This window comes from Desmodus rotundus, chromosome 3, assembly GCF_022682495.2.
Source record: "Desmodus rotundus isolate HL8 chromosome 3, HLdesRot8A.1, whole genome shotgun sequence".
NCBI lineage: Eukaryota > Metazoa > Chordata > Mammalia > Chiroptera > Phyllostomidae > Desmodus > Desmodus rotundus.
Genome location: NC_071389.1, coordinates 60,656,510 through 60,668,900, shown reverse-complemented (window position 1 = coordinate 60,668,900; position 12,391 = coordinate 60,656,510). Strand labels below are relative to the sequence as shown.

At 39.1% G+C, this 12,391-nt stretch overlaps 1 protein-coding gene across 4 annotated transcripts in view; it reads left to right on the top strand.

Moving 5' to 3' along the window:
- The window catches only part of TTLL7 (tubulin tyrosine ligase like 7), a 139,863-nt gene that overhangs the window by 33,183 nt on the left and 94,289 nt on the right, over nucleotides 1-12,391 (top strand). The window contains exon 3 of one of the 4 annotated variants that reach the window (XM_053920383.2): nucleotides 9,740-9,819. The exons of the other annotated variants lie outside the window; for them this stretch is intronic. The gene's annotated coding sequence lies outside the window, so the exon portion shown is untranslated. The remainder of the gene's footprint in view (nucleotides 1-9,739; nucleotides 9,820-12,391) is intronic. 4 annotated transcript variants of the gene reach the window in all.

The window sequence follows — 12,391 nt, the reverse complement described above, 5'->3', positions numbered from 1 at the left end:
GAACCAATTTCATGGTCAGGGAGATGGGGCTTTTTGATCATTTCAGATCTCAGTTATGTGCCCAGACTTGGGATTGAGATGAGCATGAACCCCATCCGAAGCACATGGAGTGAGAGTAGGGGAGGAGTGCCTCGCCAGAGGAAGTTCAGATCATGGTTCACAGAAGATGAATGAATGTAGGCTGTGGCAAAAACGATAAATGTCCAAAGCCATTGTGCCAGTGACTTGGAATTAGGCTGATATGTCTTTTTGTGAAACTAAAACAGTAATTTCTATTGAGTAGCATATCCATTAGAAGGCACATTTAGCTGATAGTAACAGAAACTTCAAATAACAGTGGCTTAATAGTGGGAAGGCTTATCTTCTCTGGAAATAGGTAGTCCGAGATCGGTGCAGCATTGCCATGACAAGACCAGTGCCACCTGGAATTGCTGCAGCTCCTGCAATCACTACCTCACTTTTAAGGTGTTTTACTAAGAAGTTACGCTCAACAACTTTCACTTACACATCATTGGCCATAACTTGGAATCGTGCCATATATATCTGTAAGGAATTGTGGGAAGTGTAGCTATTTAGCTAGGCATAATGCCACCCCAGATACTAACACAGTATGTGTTTTATTAGTAAGGATGAACTAGTGAGTGGCTACTAGGGAGGTAGGGAGGAGTCTTTCGACGTGTGTTAAATTATTCACTGATACGAATGACATAGGTGGCTTATTCAACAACCCAGTGAATTTTGTACATTTAAGATTTAAAACTCATTTTAGGTGGTAAAGTAAATAGTAGAACTAATATATACCTTAAAATTGGTAACAAGGAGTGCATTGCATGACTATCAAACAAGGTGGTCAAAGGAAGAGTTAGAGATGATTCTGCTGATCACTCTCTTGCATGTCTGGCTATGGAGTGATGTCCTTTTCCAAGAGAAGGAACCTAAGCGGAGTGCTAGGTTTGCAACGGAAGGTAAAGAGTTAAGTTTTGGACATTTAAAACTATAAATGCTGGCATCAGATGACATTCTGGTGACGTCATTTGTTTACCAGCTGCACATTTAGATATCTATTGTGCATTTTCTGGCAGAGAACAGAGAAGTGGACATTTTAGAAATTCTCTGCTTTCTCCAGTTTCTCTCTTTCACCTGTGATCGAGGTTACTAGAAGTTATGGAGCATTGGGTCCAAAGGACCTTAAATTCCAGCTTTATATCTCCGAACAAGAGAAGTCTTTGTGTAGTCAAGCATAGAGGGGGTGTTTGGAGGATGAGATCCCAGCCTTAGGTTTGGCGCGGTTCTTTGCGGGGTGAGGAATAAGAGGCCCACGGACTTACCAAAGCGACTGATGTGTGCGAAAGTTAATCGGTAATGTGATGGGTTGTTCCTAGGAGCAAGAGACGTTTTTTAGGCTGTTGGAGAATTATACAGAACTGCAAAATTATACTCTGGGAGAAATTTACTCAAAGGGGCTTTTAACTCTACTCAACTAAACATTTGTTAGCTACACTGAACTCACTCGTCTTTCATCACTTTAGTAACTTGTCGCTGTTACTGGCCTTGAAATTTATTTATTTCATCATGTGTTGAGTGAAGTTTTGCCTTTTTCATTATTCTAAATGTGAAAATACAATTATTAATAAGGGAAAATACCTTGAAGGTATGCTGTTTTATCATTACCTATTCACCACTCTCCTTTTTCATGGCATACTAGGCTAAATGCCACACACAAGACACTCCACAGGGCTTGGTGGACATTTTGCAGGGATGCTGTAGTTTAACCACAAACACTGACCAAAGACTAATCAGGCTAAGGCAGTTTAAAAAATAAATAAGCAGTGCATTCCTGGTAGCTACTGTTGTTTAAGGTCAATATTAATTCTTACTGGAATTAATAAACAGTTCTGTTTGTTTTTACATAATGTCACACCTGGCTCCCTGTCAGGTTTTTAGAAGTGGTTGATCAAATGTATGTTTGCTTGCTTGTTTGTTTGTTTACTTATTTATGTCTAGAACACACTGCAGACCCATTCTGCGGAGAATGTACCCGGTCTGAGAAAGGGAGACAAAGCTTCTATGTTCAGGGAGTAAGGAGCTTCTCTAAGGACCCTTTTACTTTGCACACCCAGTGAGTGGCGCTGCTGTTTTCCTGTGATGACAATTGTGTGGATGATGCCACTTGTTTCTCAGTCAGGCAGCTGGCATTTTGAAGCTATTGTCATCTTTTGGCAGAGAGCACAGAAATAGGAGCAGTTGTAGTTTCAAAAGGATCTTTCTGTATTTAAAAGCATTTTATTTGTAAAAGTAGAGGTTTTCTTTCTTTCTAGTCAATCACTAATTCTGTTGTTTTATTTTCGGTATTTTTTCCCCATCTATCTTTTTCTGCAAGTATAAAATTCAAATCATCTTACTGCCAGAGTAGTTCTTCTTTCTTCAGGCCTTTTCTGGATGAATGGTGCCACCTTCTACCCAGTTCTCCTAAACCGGAAAAATGCAAATCATTTGAGATTAACTTTTCCTTCTTGATCAACAAGTTCCATTGTTGTTCTGTACTAGCAGTATTCTCTCTCCCTGCATCTGGTCCTTCTACCCAGGATCAAGCTCTTACTGTCTTTCCTGGACTTTTGCAACATCCTCTTAAGACTCCCTGTCCACTCTTGTCCCTCTCTCATCCTGGTGGAATCTGTCAAAAAAAATGTGGATTATGTTACTTCTCTTTAAGTCCTTCAGTGACCTCAAATGCCTATCAGTTGGATTAGACCTAAGTTTCCAACCATGTGAGTTAGAACATGATACTTCCAAGAAATCATACAATGGTTCAAACTACAGTATTTTGGCTGTTTCGTTTACACCTCTCATTTTGAAAGGATGAAACATGATGAAGTTATTATATTCGTGCTTCATGTTAAGAATTACATCTTCTGTAAAGAACACGGGTTAACCACTCTCTGTAGAACAGGATGGGCTGTTGCATTGTCCCCCTTTCGCTTAGGAGTAATGGGACTTGATGTTTCTCATTCCCATGGATGTAGTTCTTTACACTTTTCTTCATATGTATTAAGTCCTGAGATCTATATTTTGTCTATAGCTCAAAGTCTGTCATAAATTTAACACTATTTAAATTTTTATGTCAGTGACATACTATTGTATGTATTCCTCACTACATTTTTATGCACATTGTTTATGTGTTTATCATGAGGTTCTACTTCATTTATTTTCACTGTTGTGTGAGTGTAGCATAATGTGTTCTTCCTTCTATTGATGTTCATTTGCGTCCCCTCTCCCCCATATTTCAGCCATTCACAACCTTTTCAGATTAGCTCCCATGCTCCTGGCCAGTACTTGGCAGTAGAGGGTATATTGTTCTTTGTGGTTGCTGTTAATCCTTATATATTTAATGATTTTTGGTTGCTTTAAGATGGCTTATCTTTAAAATGAGTATCTTATTTGCTCAGCATTGGTAGCTGGTGTGGACTTAAGCATTGGGCATAATCATCTTTCTAGATTAGCAAAACCTCACTTAATTTTGCAGGGCGATCTGCAGCAGCAAATGAGGTCCTTTGTAGCAAATTTCTTCCTTTCCAGCTGCTCAGAGCTTTCCCTGGCAAGTGCTTTCTCCTCTGCATGTTGCTTGACCAGGTGACTTCTGTCATCCACATGGCTATGCTTCAGAAGACCAGTGAGGAGGGGCAGACTCCAGGAGGGGAGTCCCCCACTCTCTTGGAGTTTGCATGTCACTAGCCCTTGGCCCTCTAGTCCAGTGGTTCTCAAACTGTAGCCTGCTTCAGAATCACCCGTAGGGTTTGTCAGTTGATGGCCTCACCCCTAAATGTCTAATTCAGAAGATCTGGGATTGGATCTGAGCATATTCACTTCTAATAAGCTTGCAGGTGATGCTGATGCTGCTGGGGAACACACTTTGAGAATCACTGCTTTAGGCCCACATTTCCCAACCTATTTTATTATTTTGACTTATAGGCCCCTTTAATATTAAGATATACTGTATTTTGATATACTGTATTTTGCTGTGTATAATGTACAGCTATGTTTTGGCTCAAACTTTCAGGAAAAAAATTTTCATTTTAATTTTTTAATTAAAATTTTTTAACTTTTTAAAATTGTTATTCAATTACAGTTGTCTCTACTTTCTCCCCACTGTGCACCCCTGCCCTACCCATCCCCGCCACCCATGCTCATTCCTACCGCCCTTTGGCTTTGTCCATGTGTCCTTTATATATGTTCCTTGACGACCCTTCCCCTATTTCCCCCCATTATCCCCTCCCCCCTTTCCTCTGGTTACTGTTGGTTTGTTTTTTATTTCAATGTCTGGTTATATTTTGCTTGCTAGTTTGTTTTGTTGTTCAGGTTCCACTTATAAGTGAGATCATATGGTATTTGTCGTTCATCACCTGGCTTATTTCACTTAGCATAACGCTCTCCAGTTCCATCCATGCTGACGCGAAGGGTAGGAGTTCCTTCTTTCTTTCTGCTGTGTAGTATTCCACTGTGTAAATGTACCACAGTTTTTTGATGCATTCGTTTACTGATGGGCACTTAGGCTGTTTCCAGCACTTGGCTGTTGTAAATAACGCTGCTGTGAACATTGGGGTGCAAAGGATCTTTTGAATTGGTGTTTCAGAATTCTTAGGGTATAATCCCAGCAATGGAATTGCCAGGTGAAAAGGCAGTTCCATTTTTAGTTTTCTGAGGAAACGCCATACTGTTTTCCACAGTGGCTGCACCAGTCTGCATTCCCACCAACAGTGCACTAGGGTTCCTTTTCTCTACATCCTCACCAGCACTTGTTGTTTGTTGATTTGTTTATGATGGCCATTCTGAGAGGTGTGAAGTGGTATTTCATTTTGGTTTTAATTTGCATCTCTTTGATGGCTAGTGAGGCTGAGCATCCTTTCATATGTCTCTGGGCCCTCTGAATGTCCTCCTTAGAGAATTGTCTGTTTAAGTCCTTTGCTCATTTTTTAATTGGGTTGCTTTTCTTCTTGGAGTAGAGTCATGTGAGTTATTTATATAATTTAGAGCTCAAACCCTTGTCCAAGGTATCATTTGCAAATATATTTTCCCATAAGTTTGGTTCCCTTTTCATTTGCTGATGTTTTCTTTAGCCATGCAGAAGCTTTTTCTTTTGATGAGGTCTGATTTGTTTATTCTTTCCTTTATGTCCCTTGCTTTAGGGGACATATCAGTGAAAATATTGCTGCATGGAATATCTGAGATTTCCCTGCCTATGTTCTTGTCTGGGACTTTTATGGTGTTGTGACTTATATTTAAATCTTTTATCCACTTTGAGATTATTTTTGTGTATGGTGTAAGGTGGTGGTTGAGTTTCATTTTTTTGCATGTAGCTGTCCAGATCTCCCAACACCATTTGTTGAAGAGGAAATATTTCATTTTAATTTTTTAACTCATTTTTTATTTATATTTAGATAGATTTTTCTATTATAAAGTAATTTTAGCATTTATTTTTGAACACATTATGGTACACAAACTTTTATGTAACAAATAATTACAAAACACAAGAACAGATATAGAGTATTTCATGTACAACACATGTATAATGCTAATCCTTATATTTCCCTAAAAAATTTGGGTAAAAAGTGCACATTATACATGGCAAAATATGGCAATTTCATATCATCCACATGAATTTATAACTGTTTTATAATTTTTACATGTTATAAAGAAGGACTTTGAGTTAAAAAATTTGTATCAGCATAATATTAAGTATTGTGGTCATTTAGAACCTCACAACCCAAAGCGTGATTTGTGGACTGGAATACCTGGGAACTTGATAGAAAAGCAAACTCTCAGGCCCCACCCTGACCTAATGAATCACAGTCTGGAGTTTAATAATATTCCCATGTGATTTGTATACATATTAAAACCTTAAGAAGCTACTCGTCTGAGGCTCACATTTTAATGCAATGCTAATAATATTCAAAACAAGAAACACCTCAAATTTTAATATCTAAAAAGTGGCACATGTTTCATTCACTTTTATTTTCTTGCTATCATCTAAGAAAAAGCATCATTTCTTTGAAAACAGAAAAAGTATATCAATTTTGGTTTGGGGCCAACTACTGAAATTTAATGATGCATTATACCACAAAAATGGGCATAATCTTATTCATGGTTAGAAATATTACTTATTGCCCATAAGAATATCAACTGCCTTATTTTAATAATTTCCACGAAGTAATAGATTTCTGATTGGTACTTGCAATCACGTCTCTACAGATAACACATTATGTGTATATGTGGAGAGTGAGTCCCCCACAATTAAAAGCTTAATTGGATATATTTTTGCTATATTTATTAATTTTTTGATTTTTTGGAAGTAGTAGTAGGAACATCTTCCATCAGATAATTACAGTTTAGGCATTCAGAGAGGATTGTCTTGAGGCAAATTTGCGGAATTCTTATTTTAAAATGTTCTAATAACTTATATTTTAACATCATTGTTCATTATAGCTCTTTTTAAAGTAACTGTCAATGGGGATAATAACAACTCAACCTTTTAGGGTTGTGAAGATCGGATTTGTATGTGGAAAAACTGAAAGGGTGCCTGTCACATGGTATGTTTTCATACGTTACTGCGTCCACCCCATCCTCCTCTTCCTCTTCCTCCTTTCTTATTCCTCTTCCACACCATAGTTACTGCAGTACATAGCAGCTCAGGACAGAAGGGCTTAATTGTCCACTGTGTAAAGCCAAGGGGTAGACTGGATGCAGTCTAGAGTGTCAGCTATTTATTTTCCAGGCGGTGGAGCATGCTAACATAGTGTCTAGGGGTGGATAGCTAGGCTGACATAGGGAGTGATCAAGGTTGATGGAGGTGGTTAGTGTCACTGGCTTTCTTCCCCTCCTGGCCCTTTGATACGATTGCAGTTCCTAACTCTCCATTGGCTGTGGTAACTCTCCATCTTGGAACTGCTTCGGGCCACTGGGTTATGAGCAGAAAATTTGTGTGTCATGAGTTGCCTGTATGAGATCCTCCAAAGCGTCCTCTCCTTGTGGCTCAGTGATCGGTAGTTGTTGAGATGATGACTGCTCTGACAGCTTGGGTTCCTGTGTGACTGTCATATGCGGAGCACCCTGCCAGGCTTCAGCTGGTGTATAGCATGATCAAGAAATAGACCTTAGTTGTTTAAGCCCTTGATGTTTGGGGGTTGTTTATTATTACAGCAATATGTGGTCTGTATTGTTCAATAAAGATTTTTTTGATGGGTTTTGAGAACTAAAAAGTCTTACAGTAGGATAGCAAGTGTGGAAGTGGGTGGGGTGAGCCAGAAGCCCCAAAGCATGGTGCTAGGAGCTCACCAAGGAGAGTCTTTAGGAGTGTGCCCTCTAATGTAAGTACTGGGGCACAGTGGAGAGAGGGGTTGAGATCTCCTGCCTCCTCTCCCCACTTCAGAAAAGTGACCCACTGTCACAAGTACCTACATGCATTGTGAACATGTTTGTTCTACTTCTGGTCAGTGTGAAAACAGTAATTTAAAAATCAATGTAGAAAATAAATACAGTGCATAGAAAACCAGGATTTAGGAAAAAGAACCATGTTGGAGGGTTTAAGGATTTTTTTACTTCCACAGAAAGTAGTGTTTCCCCATTCCCTCCTCACCAGGCATGTTTATATACACACATTCTTACATGTCCATATGTACATATACACATAATACGAGGTCTGTCCAGAAAGTTTCCAGCCATATACTATGAAAAATAGACACTTATTGAACAAGATACAAGAAACATTGTACATAGGACAATGACACCTCAGTCCTCTTCAAAGTAGGCACTTTGGGACCTCACACAGTTCTCCCAGCGTCATTAGCAACTGCAGCACGATGTTCCTTCTTCTGGTAGCAGAAGCTGCAGAATGAATTTTGCCACCACAGGTTTCAGCCAAGATCCTGTGTCACAGTCTCGGACACAGTGGGTTTGGAATCCCCAGATCAGCTTCTAGTTCTCTCACTGTCCATCACCGGTCTTTGCTTATTGCAGCCCACATATGTTCAACATTCTCAGGTGTCCTGCTTGTTGCAGGCCTTCCAGAACGGGGTCACTTTCAACAGGTTCTCACCCATCTTGGAAGCATTTGTGCCACACTTTAATTTGTGCTGCACTCATTGCATCAGCCCTGAAAGCCTTCTGAATCATCTGAATAATTTGCACAGAGGAATGTTCAAGCTTCATGCAAAATTTGATGCAGATTCGTTGCTCTACTCAGTCATTTTGGATGCTACGGCCACACAGTACACATGCTCACTCAATGGCATCTACTGCCCCCACTGACTAGTACAGTGAAGTTGCCATTGTTCACACATGTGCATTCCTGTCCACTCTCCTTGGCTGCCAGATTACATTGATGTTGTGCAAACTATTCTCATTATATAAACAGTGGCTGGACTTGTTCTGGAAAGACCTCGTATTTTTATCAACTCTGCTTGTGAAAACCAGTCATTACCCATCTTGAAAAGTCACCTTCCCCTGAGGGCTATTGGTATACAATATTTAAATCTGCATCCCTTCTTCCTTTCCTCCCAAACTCCTAATTTCCTAACGAGCTCTTTTTACCCCTTCATAGGATTTAGCATTTTCTTGACTTACTTGTTTAATATGTTTCCTGTTACTGTTTGTCTCTATCTCCACCACAGTGCAAGAGCCCCAAAGAAAGGAAACATGTACCATTTTGTTCACTGACAACAGGCCTGATGCATAATAGTATTTGCTGACTTGCATGTAGCTCCTTCATGAAGGAGAACCAGGAACACTGTCTGGGTATGGACAGCCTAGGTGTTCCCAGAAGAGAGATTAAATCGGATGCAACTTTGTGATCTCAATCACATTTTAAACCACAGTTTGATTCTCTTGCTCTCATTCTGTAGCTTATAAAATAGTTCCAGTCAAGCAGAATTAAACTTCTTTGTGAAATTTTCAACACGTCATGTTTAAAGACTGAAATTTGAAGGTAGCACAGTTAGTGGGAAGGACCGTGGGCTTTAGAGACAAACCGCTTCATCACCACCTGTTAGGTGTGACTTTGGGTAAGTGACTTAATCATAGGGCCTAAATTTTTCATCTGTAAAATTGGGATGATATGTACTGGGACACTTACTGGGTAGACTAAATCTACAAAATCATGTGAAAATGCCTAGTGCACAGCAGGTACTGGTTTATATTGGTTCTCTTTTCCTTTCCCTCCTCACCATAAAAAACAGCTTTTATTACATTTTTATTTAATATTATTTTATATATTTTCAATTTAGCCCTAATTCTGGTTCCCACTGACTTTCTGTTAGATTATTTTAGTAATCTATGGTGCACAGAATTTCACAAATGTTTCAAAAAGCCCACAGATAGCATTCACCAGGGCATGGATTGGGGGGGATTGTTCAGGAAGGTCTGTTTCTCTCGTGTGATTTACCCAAAAGATGTTTTGTCTTCTACTTGTCAAAAATGTCAACAGTGCTATCCTCATGGATTGGCACCTTAGACTTCAGGGCTGGAAAGAGTCCATTTTTCCTCCTGCATATTAAGAAGTCAAATCATCTAGATGTTAAGTGGCAGAGTAAGGGATAATAATTCAAAATGATTTCTCGTTCAGTGTTCTTTCTACCATATGATGCTTTCACATAAATGAAACGCAACATTGGATGGTTTTTGTTATTAACATGATAGTGTTGACGCAGACTTTCATCACACGCATTTAACTTCCTGAATTTGTCTCCAGCGCGCACAGAGCACTAAAGGGCGTGCATGAAACCACGTGTCCCTTGCGCTGCCCCAGCCACAGCAGGCCACCGCCACCCTGTGCGTATATTCCTTATGTTCCTCTGTCATTTTCTCCAAATGTAAGCTTCCATGTGCTTCACTTTTTTTCACTTAAAAATGTACAAGTAATATACTGTAAATGATATGTATTTGCTTCAACCAACTCCATGACCATCTCTCCTTATTCTCAGCTACTATTAACTAATTAATTAATTGATTTTTAAATTCACATACAAGTGCTTATTAGCCTGGTGTCAGACACCGTTCTGGTCTCTGAGTGGAGGAGTGAAGGTGATGGAAGAAAACCGCTGCTGGTGCGGAGCTTCCCCTCCTGGGTGGTGGTTGGTAAGACGGTAAGGGTGCAAATGAGAATCTCTGTAATAGACCAGCAAAGGGAGATAGGGATTTCTTCAGCCATGCTTAGGGGATGGCAAAAGTAGAAATTTATCTGCATTTTAAATGATGAGTGGAAATTCAGCAGGAATTCAAATGAGAAGAAGAGTGCTCCAGCATGCTTTGTTGTTTTAGTCTGGTTAGCTAATGTTTTGTATGGTGGCACTTGAAGTTCTGCATTCAAAGCTACCATTGGTCTGAAATTTTGGAAAATTGGTTCCTTTTGGAAATAGTTTCTTTTTTTAAAATTAAAAAAAAATTTAGATTTTATTTATTAATTTTTAGAGAGAAAGGAAGGGAGGGAGAAAGAGAGGGAGAGAAACATCAATGTGTGGTTGCCTCTCGTACATCCCCAACTGGGAACCTGGCCTGCAACCCAGGCACATGCCCTGACTGGGAATTGAACGGGCAACCCTTTGTTTCACAGAGCAGCACTCAATCCACTGAACCGCACCAGCCAGGGCTGGAAATAATTTTTTTATTTGCAAAATAATACTGTTTCTTTGTCTTGGAAATTAGTGTCTGTTGATCTCCTAATTCCTCCCCCCCAAAAAAAATTTGTTTAGTTGAACTAGACATGACGGTTTTTATAGGTGATTTCAACCTATTTGACCTTTTTTAATATAAGAGTTTTGCTCTTTAGTTTTTTCTTGTCATTTTGTATGTGCATATTTGCTTCAGTACCACAGGGTGCTTACTGCAGAGGTTGTCAGCCTTGGCTGCACACTAGAGTCCTTTGGAGAGCTTTAAAATGCTGATGCCTGGGCCCCACCTGCATCTGGGATGTGGCCTTGGCACCAGGGTTTTTAAAAGCACCTCAGGTGATTCAACTTTGCAGCTAAGCTTAAGAAGCCGTTGGTTTAAAGTATTTCGGAAGTAACTGAAACATGCTGTCCACTTTTGGAAAGTAGGTAACTGTGGCTTGTCTGAGTGCTGTGATCAATCTGCCGTTTCAGATCTCTTCCTGAGAATAAAGAGAAATGGTTAGAGTCGGGATGGTAGAGTCAGGTCCTTGACTTTGTTAAAGCACTTTAACTGCTATTCACCAGACCATAAGTGGAATTAAAGCATATACGAGTATATGGATAGAATAATTTTAAGGCCTTTAAATTCCTGTGTGGATGGGGGAAGGGATAATAGTTCTTCTTTTGAGCTCAATACAAATCAGACTCCTGTGGCTCATTGTTTGTCAGAAATTACCAGATCTGTTTTTAGAGCCTATAACAAATACTAATTTATTGTTAGTGTAGTTGGGCAAACGTTGTTCTCAAACTCTTGTTGAGTTTGTCACCTACTTTCACTGTAACAAGTACTCTGTTACCATAAGAGGATCTTTGTTTACTCCAGTAACAAGATGTTGGGCAAGGACTTGTAAACCAAATAGTTGCCTCCCTGGGGTATCAGAGAGCTTCCAAAAATAAATCGATCTGAACTTTAGAGTTTTCCTTGCTTTTATTCGGAGAAGAGATCTAGTCTATTTCCAGCTTGGAGTTGGGAGCGGAGATCAGGTCAGGGATATTTGCTGTCATTTCACTGTTTGTTTTGAATTGTTGCGATTTCCCAGAACACACCCATGTTTGTAGTGTGTACAGCAATAGGGCTACAAACTTCTTTACATGTATATGACATACTGGTATGGTGTCTGAAAATAGTGGGGCTTAGTGAGTAGATGGGTAGGATAATCAGAATTCAAAGCCTAGGTTTTCTATTTATAAGCTGTTACCTTGATTTATTTAACTTATTTAGCCTTAGTTTTCATATCTGGAAAACTGGTGGAAGTGATATTTAAGTTGTAGGTTTGTTAATGAGGTAAAATAGTTTAGATTCTTAACACAGTACCTGCCCACAGTTGGTCTGTAATAAAGAATCTTTCTATAGTTTTCAGATTGAATTATTGTAGAGAATTCATTCTAGTAAAAATGATACTTGAGAATAAATTAAGCTCAACAATTTAAAAATAATAAATCCTATTAATAATTACTATTTGAGGTGACGCATATGAGTCATATTTTATGTAGCTGAATTTCTGAATGTTTCTGAATTTCTAATAAACTTGATGCTCTCCCGATAAAGGTGTTAATACATGCCTTTGTTTATCATGAAAGGTTTTATACTTTTTCATTATGTTTAGAGACATCTTACAAGGACTCAAAGATTCTTACAATTTGAAGGGAGAAATTGGAAAGTTGATTGATAGACTAGGCAGTAAAGTATAGTA